Source organism: Mustelus asterias, chromosome 14, assembly GCF_964213995.1.
Source record: "Mustelus asterias chromosome 14, sMusAst1.hap1.1, whole genome shotgun sequence".
Taxonomy (NCBI): domain Eukaryota; kingdom Metazoa; phylum Chordata; class Chondrichthyes; order Carcharhiniformes; family Triakidae; genus Mustelus; species Mustelus asterias.
The window spans coordinates 12,360,133-12,380,360 of record NC_135814.1 but is presented as its reverse complement, the minus strand read 5'-3'; the positions used below and the strand labels follow the sequence as shown (position 1 = coordinate 12,380,360).

The 20,228-nt window shown below is 45.2% G+C and overlaps 1 protein-coding gene across 1 annotated transcript in view; it reads left to right on the top strand.

Moving 5' to 3' along the window:
- The window catches only part of LOC144504123 (contactin-associated protein-like 5), a 922,207-nt gene that overhangs the window by 764,046 nt on the left and 137,933 nt on the right, over nucleotides 1–20,228 (top strand). The window lies entirely within an intron of this gene.

The following is a 20,228-nucleotide window of genomic DNA, read 5'->3' as shown; positions in this document are numbered from 1 at the left end:
GAACCCGGGACCCTGGAGCTGTGAAGCAGCAGTGCTAACCACTGCGCTACCATGCCGCCCCTGCGCTACCATTCTGCCCCTGCGCTACTGTGCCGCCCCTGCGCTACCGTGCCGCTCCGATTCCATTCCAATTATCTTCCTGCACCCAGTGGCGCACTAAGGCAGACTTTTGTCTGTTTGCATAACTAGTTATTCCTGGAACAGGTCGCTAGTCTATCGCCGGGGGCTTATAGTTTGAGGGACACCACTCCACATCAAGCATGGCTGACCAGTTATCTCTCCCGCTCTTATCACCAGCCATTGGCATGTTTGGAAAGATTTTCAGGTTGACGCACTCAACCCATCTGGCCGCGTTATGAATGCGCTTTCCTTAGCCATCAAGCCTGTGGTTGGACTTGAACCTGGAGCTTCTGGCTCAGAGGGAGGGATACTGCGCAGGCAAGACTTCCTGATAATGGCGTATGACCTGATTAACATCCAAAAATGTACAGGTTAGGCGGATTGGCCATGCTACATTGCCCCTTAGTGTCCAAAGATATGAAAGATTAGTGGATTAGCTCTGGTAAATGTTTAAAGTTAAAAGTTTATTTATTAGTGTCACAAGTAGGTTTACATTAACACTGCAACAAACTTACTGTGAAAATCCCCTAGTCGCCACACTCCGGCACCTGTTCGGGAACACTGAGGGAGAACTTAGCATGGCCAATGCACTTGACCAGCACATCTTGCGGACTGTGGGAGAAAACCAGAACGCCTGGAGGAAACCCACACAAACATGAGAAAAATGTGCAGACTCCACACAGACAGTGACCCAAGCCGGTAATCGAACAAAGGTCCCTGGCGCTGTGAGGCAGCAGTGCTAACCACTGTGCTACTGTACCGCCCCATGCATGGGGTTACAGGGATAGCACGGGGTAAATGGCGGGTGGGGGGTTGGGGGAAAGGTGGGAGTTGACCCTGGGTATGAAGCTCTTTCGAAGAGTCGGTGCAGACTCGATGAGCCAAATGGCCTCTTTCTGCGCTGTAGGGATTCTCTGATTCTATCCTGTCATCTTTTTAGGATGTAACCATTGAAATGGATAATGGTTATGCAGTGGGCATTACACAATAACCATAACTTGTGTTCATATTGCACCTTTAATGTTTTCATCATCCCAAGACACAGGATTATAACCAGGCACAACTTGATGCTGAGTCATTGTAGGAATGGTGATTTAAACCTTGGTCAAAGTGGTGGATTTTAAGGAGCATCATGAAGTTAGAGATAGAAGCACAAAGGTAGCACGGGGTTTAGGAAGAAAATTTTACTCCTTGGGATCTAGAATGCTGAATTGGCATGGTCAGTAATGGTAGGCTTTGAACCTGAGAGACTCTCAGGCGAGGTGTGTCACTTAGTGGGAGTGCAGACGAGAGAACCAGACATGGGGGGTCAGAATGTCCTATATTTTCTAACCATTCATTTATGGGGAGAGAATGGGGCATTAATGTCCACTATCAAATGCTCAGCAGTGCTCTCAAATGAGATCCCCTACCAAAGTGCTGTGCAGCAATTCTTAAGCTAAAGGGGCGGCACAGTAGCACAGTGGTTAGCACTGCTGCTTCACAACACCAGGAACCCGGGTTCGATTCCTGGCTTGGATGGCTGTCTGTGTGGAGTTTGCACGTTCTCCCCATGTCTGCGTGGGTTTCCTCCGGGTGCTCCGGTTTCCTCCCACAGTCCGAAAGACGTGCTGGTTAGGTGCATTGACCCGAACAGGCGCCGGACTGTGGCGACGAGGGAAATTTCACAGTAACTTCATTGCAGTGTTAATGTAAGTCTTACTTGTGACTAATAAATTAGCTTTAACTAAAGTTCAGTTAAATGGACTCACAACATGCAAATGTTAGGTCTCTCGGGACAGAAGGGATTGTAATGAATGGGAAATTCATTGGATTATCATAGCAAGCAAGGAGGAATGATCTTTGGCAATGACCTGGCTAGCACAGAATGCTACAGGTCACCACAGTCCCAGATGACCATAGGCTGCTCTCCCCTTTGAGGGGGAGAGCTGACTGGTGGGGCTTTTAAACTGAGGGTCACTGCACCTCGGGGAGGGGGGGGCGGGGGGGGGGAGGTTGAGAAGGCGGGCCTTCATGAAAAAGAGCTCTACTGTTCACCAACTTTATCGGGGCAAGTAAATAGGTAAAGGACCGGGAAAGTCAAACACAGAAACAAATGGACCTGCAGAAGGAGACACAAATTGCAACAAGCGAAATGTAAATTTACAATGCCATTCCAAAGTTCTTAGCTCACAGCAAGAGTAATCAATGATTAGAATGGGCTTCCGAAAAAAAATTAGTGGCAACAAAAACTCTGAAATCATTGAAGAAGCAATTAAATGCTGCAATGTGAGCATTATAGACAGCCCGAGCGTTCTTCATTATCCACAATTATCTTGTGATACAGCAGCTAGATGCAGGTGCTAAGTAATGGAAACTAATTGGATATAGTCCTGACAACTTCATTTTTCAGGAATATAGTTGTCCCTGACTGATTATAGGCATCCCTGACAGTAAATGACTGCGCAGAACTATACACTCACTCAACCCCTGTTGAGAGATTCTTATCATACCTGAATCTCATTTGTTTCCTGTTCGTGCACAGAATGTAGATTTTAACTTCTAACTTGGCAAGAATAGGCTCAGCTTCTCCAAAGGAATCATGAGGAAGGTACTTGCAACCCTTGGTTCCGACTGTGCGAGAAGCGCAAATATTAGGTAATAGCTCAATTTTCGGTCACACTAATTTCGGTCAGTATTCTACGCGTTGGTATTTGTGTTCAGTGGGAGTTTTGTATGGTTCTGAGCAATCTCTTTCTTTGAAGTAAATGGCATGACATTTAGAATATTCATGCTGCAATCAGCATTCAGCAATCAGAAATATCTACAAGTCGTTCAAAAGAAGAATGATAGTTATTTAGCTTCTTATCATTCTTCTTCGAAGTGTTTCAAATACCTCCTATTCGATGGCACTGTCCTTTAGAATAATTCATTGTTACAAATGTAGCAGCCATTTTACGCCCTGGAAACCCCAGCAACCAGCAATGAGATGAATTGCCATTTCATTGGGTTTCCATCGAGGAAGGAAAGCTGTTATTACTCTTCTATGAATTACGCTAAAGTATAAACTAACATATAACTGAGCTCCCAGCACTGTAAATTGTGGGGTTATTTTCATGTTTCATCAAAACAGCAACATATCAGATAATCCAGCATTCCCTCAATGTTTCAGAGTCAGCAGTTCAGCTTAAGGGGTCATGTCTTAGACCAAGACTTGAAAATACCCAGAGGAAAATGTGTCACTAACTGAGGCAAGTCGCAGCTGCTATTGTGTCAAAGAAGTTGGGCCAAAATTAGTTGGCCATTCCTGTACAGTTTTGCTTGGAGCTGGCTTGAATGAGTTGCAAACTCTGCCGACCGAGATGCGCCTGGTCACAGAGAGGTGCTGGGGTATTTCGTGAAGATTAGCAGGAGGGGTGGAACCTCCATCTGCCATTCACAAGGCTTTCTGTGTCACAGAGTGTGAGACTGGGATGTAGGAGCTTCTTAACCTAGCAGTTCCCTTCTCAGTCTCACAGAGACACGACACAGCACAAGATGGGAGAATGGTAGACCCACTAAGAGGCTGACATGAAGTCTGAATACCCACTGGGCAAATGGTGGATTCTGATGATAGGAGCAGGAACAGATCTTTCGCCCCCTTGGGCCTACTCCATAGCTCAACAATATCATGGCTGATCATCTACCTCAACGCTATTTTCCCACACTACCTCCATGTCACTAGTGACACTTGATGTCATTAGTACCGAGAATTCTATCATTTTTCATTTGGAACACGCTCAATGACTGAGCTTGCACAGCCCTCTGAGGTAGAGAATTCCAAAGATTCACCACCTTCTGAATGAAGAAATTCCTCCTCATCTCAGTGCTTAGAATCATTGAATCCTACAGTGCAGGAGGAAGCCATTTGGCCCATCAAGTCTGCATTGACCACAATCCCACCCAGGCCCTAGCCCCATAACCCCATGCATTTACCCTAGCTAGTCCTCCTGACACTAAGGGGCAATTTAGCATGGTCAATCCACCTCACCAGCATGTCTTTCGGACTGTGGGACGAAACCAGAGCACCCGGAGGAAATGCACATCGACAAGGGAAGAATGAGCAAACTCCACACAAACAGTGACTCAAGCTGGGAATCGAACCCAGGTCCCTGGAGCTGTGAGGCAGCAGTGTTAACTACTGTGCCACCGTACTGCCCTAAAATTCTGCAAACATCTGTCAAACTGAATGAAAACCACCGCCTGTTGCTGCCCGGTTTTGAACCGGGCACCTTTCACGTGTGAAGCAAACATAACAACGACTATGCTACAGAAATGTATGGGCTCGACCCTGAAGGACTGAATTGGTAATGTGTGTTTCTGTTAAACTGTGGTCCACTGGCACTTGCACATTAGGTACCTCCGCCCCCAATGGCATTTACTGTGACAGGATCAGCGATGGGGAATGCCAGCAGGTATGATCCCGGGAGAAATATCAGGATTGCATCCTGTGTGAAATCTGGAGAAACGGTGTGTAGTAAAGAAAAAGTGCGTTGTCAATCTAATTGGGAATTCAGGAGAAATTTCTTCATCATTGGGAATTGCTGAGTTGAATAGCATCGATACAGTTAGGAGGAATCTAGATAAGTATGTGAGCGAGAAGGGATTTGAAGGATATGCTGGGTGAGATAAAGTGGAAGGAGGTTCACGTAGTGCATAAACACTGACCCCGATGGATCAAATGTCCTATTTATGTGCTGTAAATTCTGGGTAATTCTTCCTCTCAAAAATGAGATTGTTAGTGCCCTTTGAAATATGTATGAATTTTATGTAAAGTAAATGACAATCATATCCTGAAAACCGGTCTAAATTTATAAAAGTCCAAACATCTGTAAGGTGGCACAGTAGTTAGCACTGCTGCCTCACAATGTCAGGGACCCTGGTTCAATTCCCAGCTTGGGTCACTGCCTGTGTGGAGTTTGCACGTTCTCCCTGTGTCTGTGTGGGTTTCCTCCGGGTGCTCCAGTTTCCTCCCACAGTCTGAAAGATGTGCTGGTTAGGTGCATTGACCCAAACAGGCGCCGGAATGTGGCGACGAGGGGAATTTCACAGTAACTTCATTGCAGTGTTAATGTAAGCCTTACTTGTGACTAATAAATAAACTTTACTTTGTACTTTAAATTGTCTCGATATTCCCTAATTTTTTTAAACCCTTCCTTATATCACTGACTATTAATTACAACATGTTAATTGGACCAATGTTTTTCCTTTGGGTTTATGCTTCTTCAGAAATGTCTCCTGTGTTTTATTATTATTATATGGGGAGGCAGTGAATGACCCATTTTCTCAACGTAGCAACGCTGTGTTAAGCAGCATCTGAAGGAATTCTCAGGATCTACTTTCAGAACCCAAAGCTGCACCGGTGTAGGGGGATAGGAGCCATCACTTTGATGTGGAATCCAATGTACAATCAATGCACAGCAGAATGACAGCTCTGATATACACGAGGATTGAGCTTCACTTCCAAGTTATTCTCCACGGAAGAATGCTGAAGAGGTAGCCCCAGGACTAATTATACTGATCAGCCGAGGAAGAAATAAACCAGCAATATGAATCAGCTTTGCGAGTAAACGGCGCAAAATTATTAACTGTAATTGAACTGAAAAGATATCTGTAAAGATCATCAACATTTACTAAGATGATGGGTCGCACTGGCTCCAGAAACTGCATGCCGCCAACTCTGTTTATTAAATAATTTTCTTCCCTTTCTCCCTCAACTTGTGCACTGATGATAGAGTGCCGTTCAGGCTCGAATATACTTTGCTACAAAGGGCCGATCTCACTTGCTGTCACTGCTTTCACGGTTTCAGAGGCATCTTCCACAAATTGTCACCTCTTCGTCTCTTCTTCAAGGTGATTCATGTGATGGAGATAGTCAGAGCTACATCCCCCGTTTCATTAAAATTGCAGCCAGAACCCATTGTTGAAGCAGCATCCATAAATTATTTCAAAAGGCAATTACATGGCTGATGGTGAAGAGGAACATGAAAGGTTACAGTGGATGAACAGAGAGGCACGGATGGGATGACATTAGATGGATTGTGGAGTTGGGGGGGAAAAAAAGCATCACAGACTTGTTGGGCAAAATGGCCTGTTTCTGTACTGTAGCAAGCTCTGAATTTATCAACCCAGCTAATATGGATGATACTTATTCTTCAGACATGGCTTCTATTAACGAAACTTCAAATGCAAGTATGTGAGAGCACAATATGGTAATATATCTTATCCATGCTTCTTGAGTTTGTGGTTCATCGAATCATAGAATCCTACACTGCAGAAGGAGGCCATTCGGCCCATCGAATCTGCACCAATCACAATCCCACCCAGACCCTGACCCCATAACCCCATGCATTTCCCTAGCTAGTCCCCCTGACACTTAAGGGGCAATTTAGCATGGCCAATCCACCTAACCCGTTATGGAATAGTTGCACACAAGTTGAACAAGGTGGGTCGTAGCTGGCACACTTTTGGTTGGCACATGTGGATCAGACTGAGATGACAGGGGGAATTCTCCAACCTCCCAGTCGCGTGTTTCTCAGCAGTGGGAGGTGGCGCGCGGTTTACTGGTGGCAGGATTCTCTGGTCCCACCACTGACAATGGGAATTCCCATTGATGTCAGCCCATGCCATCGTGAAACCCACGGAAGTGGGATTGGAGAATCCTGTTGGCATGAATGGCCCAGAGAATTCCCCCTTGCATCAATAAATCTCTACACAGGGAGCATGGGATTGATAACTTCCTCCCCAGGAGAAAGTACCGGGTAACAGAGTGGATATGTTACCAGACTGGTAATATAAAGATCTTTTAAAAAGTTTATTCTGTTATGGGATGTGGGCATCGCCAAGAAGGCCAGCATTTGTTGCCCATCCCTAATTGCCTGAATGTCTGGCTGGGTCATTTCAGAGGGTTAAGAGTCAACAATATTTCTGCGGGTCTGGAGTCACACGTAGGGCCAGACCGGGTATAGACGGCAGATTTCCTTCCCTGAAGGGCATTGGTGAACCAGATGGATTTTTATGACGATCGACAGCATGGTTTCATGATCTCTAATACTAAGACTAGCTTTTAATTCAGACTTTATTAATTGAATTTAAATTCCATCAGCTGCCATGGTGGGATCTTCCCTGGAGCATTAGCCTGGTCCTCCAGATTGCTAGCCGAGTGAGAGTTCCACTACGCCACTGTCTCCCTCAATGACCTGGTGACAGGAATTCATATACTTGCTGTGACACTCAGAGATTTTCAATTCAGTTTAATTAAATAAACCTCTGGAAAAGAAAGCAGGAGGGGAGGTGGTGGTGTCGTGGTACTATCGCTGGACTAATAATCCAGTGATCCAGAGGAATGCTCTGGGGACCTTTGTTTGAATCCCAGCACAGCAGATGGTGAAATTTGAATTCAATAAATATCTAGAATTAAAAGTCTAATGATGACCATGAAACCATTGTCGATTGTTGTAAAAGCCCATCGAGTTCACTAATGTTCTTCAGGGAAGGAGGAGACGCAAAAGTCCAGTCTGCAGGTACAACAGGTGATCAAGAAGGCAAATGGGATGTTGGCCTATATTGCGAGGGGGATAGAATATAAAAGCAGGGATGTCTTGATGCACCTGTACAGGGCATTGGTGAGGCCGCAGCTGGAATACTGTGTGCAGTATTGGTCCCCTTATATGAGGAAGGATATATTGGCATTGGAGGGAGTGCAGAGAAGGTTCACCAGGTTGATACCGGAGATGAGGGGTTTGGATTATGAGGAGAGGCTGAGGAGATTGGGTTTGTACTCGTTGGAGTTTAGAAGGATGAGGGGGGATCTTATGGAGACTTATAAGATAATGCGGGGGCTGGATAGGGTGGAGGCGGAGAGATTCTTTCCACTTAGTAAGGAAGTTAAAACTAGAGGACACAGCCTCAAAATAAAGGGGGGTCGGTTGAGACAGAGTTGAGGAGGAACTTCTTCTCCCAGAGGGTGGTGAATCTCTGGAATTCTCTGCCCACTGAGGTGGTGGAGGCTACCTCGCTGAATATGTTTAAAGCGCGGATGGATGGATTCCTGATCGGTAAGGGAATTAAGGGTTATGGGGATCAGGCGGGTAAGTGGTACTGATCCACGTCAGATCAGCCATGATCTTATTGAATGGCGGGGCAGGCTCGAGGGGCTAGATGGCCTACTCCTGCTCCTATTTCTTATGTTCTTATGAAGGAAATCTGCTGTCCTTATTTGGTCTGGCCTACATGTGACTCCAGACCCACAGCAATGTGGTTGACTCTTAAATGCCTTCTGTTATCAGTTCAAAGGCAATAATGCCTAAACGAACAGAAAAAAACGTGAATAATTGTAAAATGCCATTTCTTTCACTTCTCGGGAAAGGAGATCTGCTGTCCTTACCCAGTCTATTTATATTATTTATTATTAGTGTCACAAGTAGGTTTACATTAACACTGCAATGAAGTTACTGTGAAATTCCCCTAGTCGCCACACTCCGGCGCCTGTTCGGGTACACTGAGGGAGAATTTAGCCTGGCCAATGCACGACCAGCACATCTTTTGAACTGCTGGAGGAAACCGGAGCACCTGGAGGAAACCCACGCAGACACAGGGAGAATGTGCAAACAGATAGTGACCTGAGGCCGGAATTGAACCCTGATCCCTGACACTGTGAGGCAGCAGAGCGAACCATGGGGTCACCTTGCCACCCTAAATCTCCCTGATTTTGCAAGTAGTTTTGAGACCATTTCTAAAGAGCGAGCTTAATTGCCCATGCTAAATTGCCCCTGAGTGTCAGGTGATTAGCGGGTTTAAAATGTGGGGTTCTGGGAATAGGGCCTGCTTGGGATTGTGGTCGGTACAACTCGATGGGCCGAATGGCCTCCTTCTGCACTGTAGGAATACTATGATTCTATGGTGTTGGGTGGCCTCAAAAAGTAGCTTCTATGCGCAGAGAGAAAGATGGGAAAATAAGAAAGTGGTCTTGATCTTCTATGTGCCACTATATCCTGCAGATGCAATCCTGCTTCTCCTAAACCGTAGATTAAAACATTGTGGGGAATTCAACACAGTTCAGGTTAGAATAACAGATGGACAGATCATTTTGCTTTTATCAATCTAATTTCATATTTAGCAGACAGAAGCTCTACAATCCTGATATTGATCATCTCTTTGTTGTAATAATGGCTACTTGTACAACTATTGCCTCAATCCATTTTCCCGGAAATTGCTAACCCTATTCGTAACAAATTCCCTTGAAATGGGCAATGGTGCAGCCAGTTTAAAGCAGAGTTCATTGAATGCTCTTTGACTGAAAAGTGGAGCAGGGATCAGGGAATCCAGCCTACAGATTAAGAACCAGTTACCAGATTTTCCAAGCATTTGCCATGACTCCCATACTGTTGACAGATAGGAACATAGGACCTAGGAGCAAAAGTAGGCCATTTGGCCCCTCGAATCTGCTCTGCCATTCCATAGGTCTGTTGTGATGAATGGAGGACCAAAGCTGTACCCTGAAACATAGAAACATAGAATCTAGAAGCAGGAGTAGGCCATTCAGTCCTTTGCTCTTGCTCCGCCATTCATTTTGATCATGGCTGGTCATCGAATTCAATATCCTCATCCCTCCTTCCCCCCCATATCCATTGATCTCTTTAGCTCCAAGAGCTATATCTAATTTCTTCTTGAAATCAGACAACCTTTTGACCTCAACTACATTCTGTGGTAGTGAATCCCACACATTCACCATCCTCTGGGTGAAGAAATTTCTCCTCGTCTCAGTTCAAAAAGGTTTACGCCTTACCCTCAAACTATGACCCCTAATTCTGGACTCCCCCACCATCAGGAGCATTCTTTCTGAATCTACCCTGTCTCACCCTGTTAGAATTGTATACGTTTCGATGAGGTCCCCTCTGCATATATAGACACAGACTCAATTACAAGATAATGGATGGAATGCGAGTCTTAAGAGGTACTCAAGTCTTTACAGGTACAGACAATGCGAGTGGAGAGAGGGATAATCACAGATTAAAGAGGTGTGAATTGTCTCAAGCCAGGACAGTTGGTGAGATTTTGCAAGCCCAGGCAAGTCGTGGGGGTTACAGGTAGTGTGATATGAACCCAAGATCCTGGTTTACTGACAAGCAGTTACTCCACTTTCCAAATGCAAAGCAGAGACACCTCTGTGTTTGGTCTGGAACGTTTCCAGTGAGGGATTTATGCTGACCACAGTAATTGCTGAAACAGGATGCATCTGGCTCCTTGGAAAATGCAGCTGTTTCAAGTCTGGGATATAGATTATAAATTAGGGAAGAGCTGTGTTGTTTTCTGTGCCAGGATGTGCCAGTCTGCATCAGTCCTCCAAGGCCATCTCTCCACCGTGTTAATTATTAAGTGAGCAGCTCTGCGAGTTGCTTGGAAAGCATTGTGTGATTGAGTGAGGACCTGCAGCCCCTGTTCCAATTCTCTGGCTACCGAACGATCCAACGTTTCCCCCCTCTAACTATTGGAAATTGTATAAGTGGAACAGGAAACAGGCAGCTCTCTGCAACTCAAGGACTAATTGCCAGCTTTTCCACAATTCCATTCTGGCTTGCTTACACGTGGAAGATCGCAGCTCCCATGCTAAATCTCCAGATTGAGTTAATTAATTGCCGTCTACAAAATTATGAGAGGTAGAGACAGCGTGGATAGTCAAAGGCTTTTTCAAAGGGTGGAAATGTCAATTACAAGGGGGCACAAGTTCAAGGTGAGAGGGGGAAGGTTTAAGGAAAATGTGTGGGGAATGCTTTTCAAGCAGAGAGTGATGGAAGCAGAGGAGGTGGAGGAAGCCGGCACATTAGCAACATTTAAGAGCCATCTGGATGGGCACATGAATAGGGAGGGAATCGAGGGATACGGACCAAGTAAGGACAGAAGGGTTTTTCTTAGGTTAGTTGGGGCATCATGATCGGCACAGGTTTGGAGGGCCGAATGGCCTATTCCTGTGCTGCACTTTTCTTTGTTCTTTGTATGAACAGAATTTACATTCCCAAACTGCCACGGTGCTATTTGAACCTACGATCCCTAATTATTAGTCCAGGCCCATAGATTACCCATCCCGTACCGCCGGACTCTGCTGGTGTTCTCAGTAGCTAGTGCGGCAGATGATTGAAAATACAGGTTCTGGTAATTCAAATGTTGTGTTCACTTGACGGATCCATTTTTTAAAAGAAATGCAAGAGGTTGCAGGAAAACGAAGAAGGAAATCAGGGGCTAAGGTGTCCCCTTAATAAAGGGATCAGGGGTTATGGAGAAAAGGCCGGAGAATGAGGATGAGAAAAATATCAGCCATGATTGAATGGTGGAGCAGACTCGATGGGCCGAGTGGCCTAATTCTGCTCCAATGTCTTATGGTCTTATGTACGGGGAGTACAAAGGAAAGGAAAAAAAAACTGGCTCCAAGGCAGAACACTTATTCATGGGATCATAGGAATTTATGGCACAGAGGAGGCCGATCAGCCCATTGTATCTGGTAGCCAACAAAGAACAATCCAGCCTCATCCCTATTTCAGTGTTTGGTGTTTAGCCCTGTGGGTCACGGCACTTTTAGTGCACATCCATGCTTTTTAAATACAATGAGGGGTTTTGCTTCCGCCAAGCTTTAAGGCCTATCAAGCGTGTACTGACAACAATCCCACCCAGGTCCTGTCCCCGTAACCCGACATAGTTACCCTGCTAATCCCCCTGACATGAAGGGGTATTTTAGCATGGCCATTTAACATAACCAGCACATCTTTGGACTGTGGGAGGAAACTGGAGCACCCAGAGAAAACCCACGCAGACACGGGGAGAATGTGCAAACTCCACACCGAGGCTTGAATTGAACTCGGGTCCCTGGCGCTGTGAGGCAACAATGCTAACCTCTGTGCCACCCATTAAAAAAGTTCTACTCAACTCTCCACTATTCCTCTTACCAGTTACTTTAAATCTATGGCCCCGATTATTGATGTCTTTGGGATCGAGGTATCGAGGCAACTTATAATTTTACCTTAATTAAATCTTTGCTCTGTCGCTCTTCTCAATAAAACAGCCACAGCCTATTCAATCTTACCTCACAGATAACATTTTCCAGTCCTGGCAATATTCTTCTAAATCTTCTCCATAACCCCCTCTAGTGCCAGCACATCCTTCCTGTAATCTGGTGACCAGAATTACAGGCAGTTGCGATATAACTAGCGCTTAATGCAGTTCCCACAAAACCACTCTTCCATTATATTTTATGCTATGGCGAAGATAATATCTCTTAAGCCTTCTGAACAACCCTATCCAATCGTCCTGCTACAGACAAATGTCTGTTGACATGCACTGCAAGATCTTTCTCTCCTTTACACTTCTCACTATCCTACTGAGGAAGCAATAGCCTTGTGATATTATCGCCAGACTATTAATCAGAAGCTCAGCTAATGTCCTGGGAACCTGAATTCGAATCTCACCGTGGCAGATGGTGGAAGTTATATTCCATTAAAAAATCTGGAATTAAGAACCAGCTGAAACCAGTGTCAATTGTTGGAAAAGTCCATCTGGTTCACTAACGTCCTTGAGGGAAGGAAATCCTCCGTCCTTACCCCGTCTGACCTACATGTGACCCCAGAGCCACAGCAAAGTGGTTGACTCTCAACTGCCCTTCAAGAGCAACTAGGGGTGGGCAATAAATGTTGGCCAGCCAGCGGCACCCATGTCCCACGAATGAATAAAAAAAATTATTGGCGCGTAACTACCAGTGGGCTGGGCTGTCAGTTGAATCGGAGTGCCAGTCTGCTTGCAATCCTTGAAATCCAGCTGTTCCTACCTTGTCGGGAAAGACAAGATTTGTGTAGTGTAGTGCGCTCCTGGGCCTACCATCAAGGCAGCTCAGATGCAGCTAATTAAGACATACCCCCTTGTTATGGCACTAGCTGTCATAAACCAGATAAGTTTAAAAGTCCAGCTAAGTTTGAAGCTAGGGAGAATGTAAGTGTATTAGATAAGTGAGTAATATTTGACTGGGGACGCGGTGTGAAATGGTTGGGCTGGGGTAGGAGGAGTTGGGTCAGGTCTGGGAAGGGTGAGGGGGTAATCAGATCAGTCTTGGTGGGGGAGTGAGGTCAGGTCGGGCCTTGTAGCTGTGAGTCAGACCTGGAGAGGGATTGGGGGGGCGGTAGGGGTGTCAGATCAGGCCTGGGGGGAGGGGGGTGGTTAGTAGTGGGGGAAGTCAGGAGTTAAGCTTGGGGCTGGGTGTAGTTGAGAATGAGGGGCCTGGGGGTGTTGGCAAGACAGTCAGGAGTTAGGTCGGGCCTGAGGATAGGGTCAGGGTTTGGCCTAGAGAGAATTCAGGGGTTGTTTGGACCTGGAGCGATGGTGGGGGCGGGGAGGGGGGGGCAAGGGGGTGGGAATCAGGGAGGAAGGTTGAGCCTGGAGGGTTGCATGACAGTCTGGAGTTGGTCGGGTCTGGGAGTGGGGGGTAGTTAGGAGTTGGAGAAGATTGGGGGAAGAGGGGTGAAGTTGAAAGTTGGGTTTGGAATAAGGGTGTGAGTCAGGTCAAGACTAGAGTGGGGTGTGGGGGTGGGAGGAGGAGTTGGCTCAGGCCTGTGGGAGTGTGGTCTGGGGTTGGTAGTGGGGGGGGGATGGGAAGAGTTCTATGGAGTCACTTTGGAGGAGATGGGGGGGGGTGTGGTGTTAGGGGTAGGCCAATGTTATTGTTATCTAGAAGCTAAAAGTGCTTTTAGTTATCTTAGCATTTTCTGGGTAAGTATAGCTGTAAGACAGTTGGAAACATGCAAAGTTTGCGAATTCAGTCACATTTTCGGATGGTTTCCACTGCTCATTGGAAGTTTGAAGTTCCCGGGAAATTGTCGTGCAACCCTTACCTGGAAAGTTCCAGGGGTGATTCTCCAGCGCATCTTTTGGGGTATTCCCCAGTTACATTGTCCTGGAGCTTAGATTTTATAGCTCCAAGTGTATATTCCCTTGGATAAAAGCAAAATACTGCAGATGCCGCCGTCTGACGAAGGATCATCCAGACTCGAAACATTTGGCTCTGTTCTCTCCCCACAGATGCTGCCAGATCTGCTGAGATTTTCCAGCATTTTCTGTTTTTGTTGTATATTTCATTGCCCTATTTACTCTCCACAATTGCTTCACCTCATGTTCGCACATTGAATTCCATTTGCCACTTTCCTGTCCACCTAACTGCTCCATTGATATTTCTCTGCCGCCTACAGCTTTCTTCTTCATCATCAACACAGCCATTCTTTGTATAATCTGCAAACTTCTTAATTATGTCCCCTACATTTAAGTCCAATTCACTGATACAGGAACAGCACAGTGGTTAGCACTGCTGCCTCACAGCTACAGAGACCTGGATTCAATTCTGGCCTTGGGAGACTGTGTGGAGTTCACACATTCTCCCCACATCTGTGTGGGCTTCCTCTGGGTGCTCCGGTTTCCTCCCACAGCGCAAAGATGAGCAGGTTTGGTTTGACTGGCCAAGCTAAATTAACCCTAGTGTCAGGGGGATTAGCAGGGTAAAAATGAGGGGGAATGGGAATTGGACCTGGGTAGGATTGTGGTCGGTGTAGACCTGATGAACTGAATTACCTCCTTCTGCACTGTAGGGATTCTATGGTTCTATGTGTGGGGTTACGGGGATAGGGTGGAGGAGTGAGCCTGAATAAGCTACTCTTCAGAGAGTCAGTGCAGACTCAATGGGCCAAATGGCCTCTTCTGGACTGTCGGGATTCTATGATTCTAAGATCTAGAAGAAACAAAGAACACAGCAATTTCACAGTTGTGTTTGGAAAACATCTGTGGTTTGACTATTTGTAAAATCAAGATTGAGAAGAATCAGATTGCTGAGAATTGATGAGAGATTCCTTCAGAAACGATGGTTCAGTATCTGAGGAATTTGGCCCTACAATACTGGACAACCTTACAATGGATCAGCTATCATCTTTCAACATAAAATTTAAAGTCAGTTAACTGATATGATTAGAAGAAGCTAGAGTGAAGATTGAAGATTGATGAGGGAGGTGTCCCACATGAACACATACATTAGTTTGTCTACTTAGGACAAATGATAACTAAAGATGATAGATGCAATGCTGAAGTCTGCAATAGGGTTGAGATAGCCAGAAGTAACTTTGTGAAGATGAAGAATGTGTTAAGGACAGAAAATTCAAGATTATAACAAGGTAAAAAAAAACCCTGGTAAGATGATACATTCTGGCCACTTTTCTGTAAACCTCAGGAACCTGAACAATAAATAAAGATATGTGGAAGAAAATCAAGGCCTTTGAATTTTAATGCTGCGATACACGCTACAAATTCCATATGCAGAATTTAAGACGAATAAAGAGGTGCTTGAAATTGCAAAAGCAAAAAGGCCTCTGAAAAAGCCTGCGGCAACCAGGAAAGAAAAATGTCTGTCACTTTGGTCATTTTATCAAACCTGAAAAGATGCAGAGACTTCCTCTCAAGGTCAAAATGGCATGGAGTAGAAAGAGGAAGCAACCAATCTTAGTGGTGATGGGGGGAGGGTGGGTCAGGTCAAGCCTTGTAGATATGTATCAGACCTGGGGAGCGGCGAGGAGGGGCAGTGGGGTGGGGGGGGGGGGGGGGGGGGGGGCGGCGATGGTTCGGGGTGTCGCAACAGGCCTGGAGATCTGAGAGTTGGGGCGTGGCAGGCCTGGGTGCAGGAGGTGAGTTGGGTCGGGATTTGGTAATGGGGTAAATCAGCAGTTAGGCCTGGGGTGGGTAGAGTCGGGAGTCGGGGCGGGCCTGGAGGCACAGTGGTTAGCACTGCTGCCTCACAGCTTCCGGAACCCGGGTTCAATTCCAGCCTTGGGTGCAGTTTGCACGTTCTCCCCGTGGATTTCCTCTGGGTGCTCCGGTTTCCTCCCACACTCCAAAGATGTGCAGACTAGGTAGATTGGCCATGCCAAATTGCCCCTTAGTATCCCAAGATGTGTAGGTTGGGGGGAATTAGCCATGGGCAATGTATGGGGGTTACAGGAATAGGGCGGGGGAGAGGGCCTGGATAAGGTACCATGATGTGGAGATGCCGGCGTTGGACTGGGGTGAACACAGTAAGAGTTTTAACAACACCAGGTTAAAGTCCAACAGGTTTATTTGGTATTTGCTACCAAATGTATTACCAAAGGTATTTGCTACCAAATAAACCTGTTGGACTTTAACCTGGTGTTGTTAAAACTCTTACTAAGATACCCTGTCAGATAGTCTGTACAAACCCGCTGGGCCAAATGGCTTCTCTGCTCTGTAGGGATTCCATGATTCTAAGCATAGCCGGGTGACAGATGGAACAGGATGGTTGCAGACGAGCTATTGTGGATGTGTGAGGATGACACAAGACAGATCAGTGTGACATACTGTTATAACAGACTTACTGCTAGGAGTAGCTGCAAGCAAGACAAACTGATGTGGGGACAGTACAAGATTGTTTTTGCAGAATGCTTCAAGGGGTTGCGCAGTCGAAAGGTTAACGTGAGTGAGTCAGTGTTTGATGAGCTGTAGTTGTACAATGCCAAAGGTTAATCCTGAATTCAGTTCTGAGTACAAAAGGAATGAAGAAGCGATTGAGTGTAATGATTTGGGTCACGTGTTCACCAGGCTGCAGAGTGGAAGGTAGATTAACCACACATTCACAATCCCCACACTCACTTTAAGCTTCACCTGCAAAATAGTTGGAAGTTTATGAGTTTAGTCGTCACAGATTGCTCTTGCTTGATGCTGAGCATTTAATTCCAGATGGTCATCAGAGGACATTTCCTGCCCATCTTTGTAGATATGAGATTCAATGTTCCATTTCAAAAGGAGGAACAGAAAAAAAATGACTGGATTAAAATTATACTTTGAACACAAGAGCTGCTATTTAACAGCTGTGTTAGCCGTGGGTGTAAATCCTGTAATGGTTGCTCAACCTTGCGAGAGGCTAGGACTGGGATTTGCACTGGCAAGCAAGCCTTCCTCCTTTCCTCCCTCCCTCCCTTCCTTCCCTCCCTTCTTTTCTCCTTCCCTTTCTCCCTCCCTTCCTCCCTCCCTTTCTCCCTCCCTTTCTCCCTCCCTCCCTTCCTTCCTCCCTCCCTCCCACCTCCCCTTCTTGCAGCCAAGCTAGCTGAGAGGTTCCCTATGTTATTTCTTTAAGTTGCCCGCGATTAGAACATACCTTATCCAGTTGGAGTTGCAATCATAGGAACATCCTTCGTGGTGCTTCCTGATCATTATTGGGAAGAATATATTCCACATGTTCTTTATTCTTTGGAAGGTTGGTTCACTATAATTGGGCTCCTAATTTCTAGGTTTTATTTTTTCTGAACCTGGGTGGAAAATCAAATGATCTTAGGATATTCATACACACTTTCAGTTAATAATTTTGAAAGGAACAAATAAAAGATTTTAAATAATGCATGCATTATCTTGACTAACATCACTTTAAGGTAGCTCAATATTGTAGGACAGGGTGATACAGATCAAAAATGGTGTCCAGAAGAACAGAGTCATCAACTTATGCCATAAACATCTGGCAAAATAGATGCATGAATTCAAAGGTTTGGTACATGGTCTGAAAGGGGCATCTATTTTCTGGATGGATGGGCTGAATGGACTCCCTCAAATTATATTTGTGTTGTTGGTTAGTTGTGTTCTCTATATGCATGTTCAGTGATCTGTGCCCATTACTGTATAATCTGCTGAAAGTGTATATAGCATTGGTTCTAAAGAAGAGTGGAGATTTTGCTGGGATTTATTTAAGCTTTATTGGGAAAGTAACAATGTGTTTCGCATCTGCACTAAACCAATGTATGTTAATAATGGCTGTGATGTTGCTGGAGTTGGGGTATTGCATGGTATGACCCATTAGTTAGGCCTATTTTTGCACACTTTGCTTTTAATGTTTCAGCTCATAGGTTTGCTGGAAATGTGAGCTGATAATGGTGCATCAGGAAATTTGATGAAGAATGGGACAGGCAGGGTACGTACTTAACCAATGAGGTTTAACAACTGAGAAATAAACAGAGGAAGGATTAAGAAGAAGATTACATAGAGTTGGTAAATTTTTTGTCAAAACAAGCTATGACTGTAACACAACAATCCGCACTCTCTCACTTCCTTCTCTATGAATGGTATGCTTTGTCTGAAAAGCACGCAAGAAACAATACTTTTCACTGTATACTAATACATCTGACAATAATAAATCAAATCAAAGTACAGAAAAATAAATAAAGAGACGGAAAGAAAATTTGCATTGAGAGATAGGAAAAGAAAAATAAGTTTTTTTTCAAAAATTGACGTATTTAAAATCTCTAACAACAATTCACAAAGGAATGCAACTGCAAATTTTTAATTGTTCACTACTTGGGAAGACAAGTTAATTAACAGATATTAATACTCATTGTGTTGTTAAAATGATACTTAAGCTGTTAATTAATCAATTAACTTTCTGAGACAGTTTTAATGGGCAATTAATGTGCAAATCCAACAATGTCATGAGGCTCACAGAGAGGTTAAGTGTGAGGTGCTATTTTCGCAACGCTAACAACAAAGTGATGCAAATCGCTCAGCAATTTGTCCTAATTTGCAATTTGTGGAGTACCTCTTCCGCGCCACAGGTTTTTGGCAAATTCGCACATTTGTATTTGTGGGCTAAGTTGTACATTCCCCAAGTGGGCATGTTTCCCATGGTTGCCGAGGGGTAGGGAGTGGGAGTGGGGAGGAGGGTGGTGCGTGGGGAGGTTGCGGGTCATCCCACCATCTTCCTGCCCAACCCTGAGCTTACACCTAGAATATGTGGTGGGGGGGCAGACGCTGAAATTGGCAGCCCACCCACCATACTGAAATGAACAACTAATGGTCAATTAGGCTTGCTATCTAACCAATTTACTCGAATAATACGAAGGTGAGGGTTTGCTTCTTGGGCTTTGCCCTTTGCAGATCAAGGAATGCTCCCCCGCCTCCACCCCCAAGGTTAAACACCCCGTCCTTCCTACCCTCTTTCTCCCTTAAACCCTCCCCCTCCCATCCACCTCTCTCCCTAACCTACACAAATCCTCTCAACCCAAGATTTTGGACTTCTCTGTTCCAGGGATCCAAAGCCTTGAGGTCCTCCCTTCAACAATAGTTCTGGGAGTGAACACTGATGGCTCCCTGGTGCTGCCAGACTTATGAAGCTGCCAGCCCATCATGCTATCCAACCCACCTTGTTTATTCAGCCCAGTGTCTTCAAGACATTGTTATTTTACCAGCAGATTCAGAGGTATTGCATTGACTCTTAAAATTGGTATTCAATTCTCTGGAGGCAGAAATGATCCGGTTGATTTTTTGATTTGATTTGAATTGATTTATTATTGTCACGTGTATTAGTATTGTGGTGAACCATCGTTAGTTCCCACTAGGTAGTACTGAGCCAGGGTCTGGCCAGTACTACGAGTATGTATATATGTTGCTGTTGGGGTTAGGGATGGGTTGTTCTACTTGTTGCTGTTGGGGTTAGGGTTGGGCTGTTACACCTGTATTATAGTTATAATGGTACATCCCAGTCGGGCTCCGCCTCCTGGGAGAGGTATAAAGGTCACTGCTCTGTCTGGGACCCCTCAGTCTGGGATCGTGTACTATACATGGTAGCTTCGTTGTAATAGTAAATAAAAGCCTTTATTTTCTTGAGCATCTCAAGCCTCGTGTGTGATAACACGCATCAAGTATACACTGAAAAGTATTGCTTCTTGCGCACTATACAGACAAAGCATACCATTCATACAGAAGGAATGTAGAGGGTGCAGAATGTAATGTTACAGTCATAGGGTATAGAGAAAGATCAATTTAATATATGGTAGGTCCATTCAAAAGTCTGTTGGCAGCAGGGAAGAAACTGTTCTTGAGTCGGTTGGTACGTGTCCTCAGAATTTTGTGTCTTTTTTCCAATGGAAGAAGATGGAAGAGGGTATGTCCGGGGTGTGTGGGGTCCTAGATTATGCTGGCTGCCTTTCTGAGGCAGTGGGAAGTGTAGACAGAGTCAACGGATGGGAGATTGTTTTGCATGATGGACTGAGCTTCGTTCACGACTCTTTGAGCAGAGC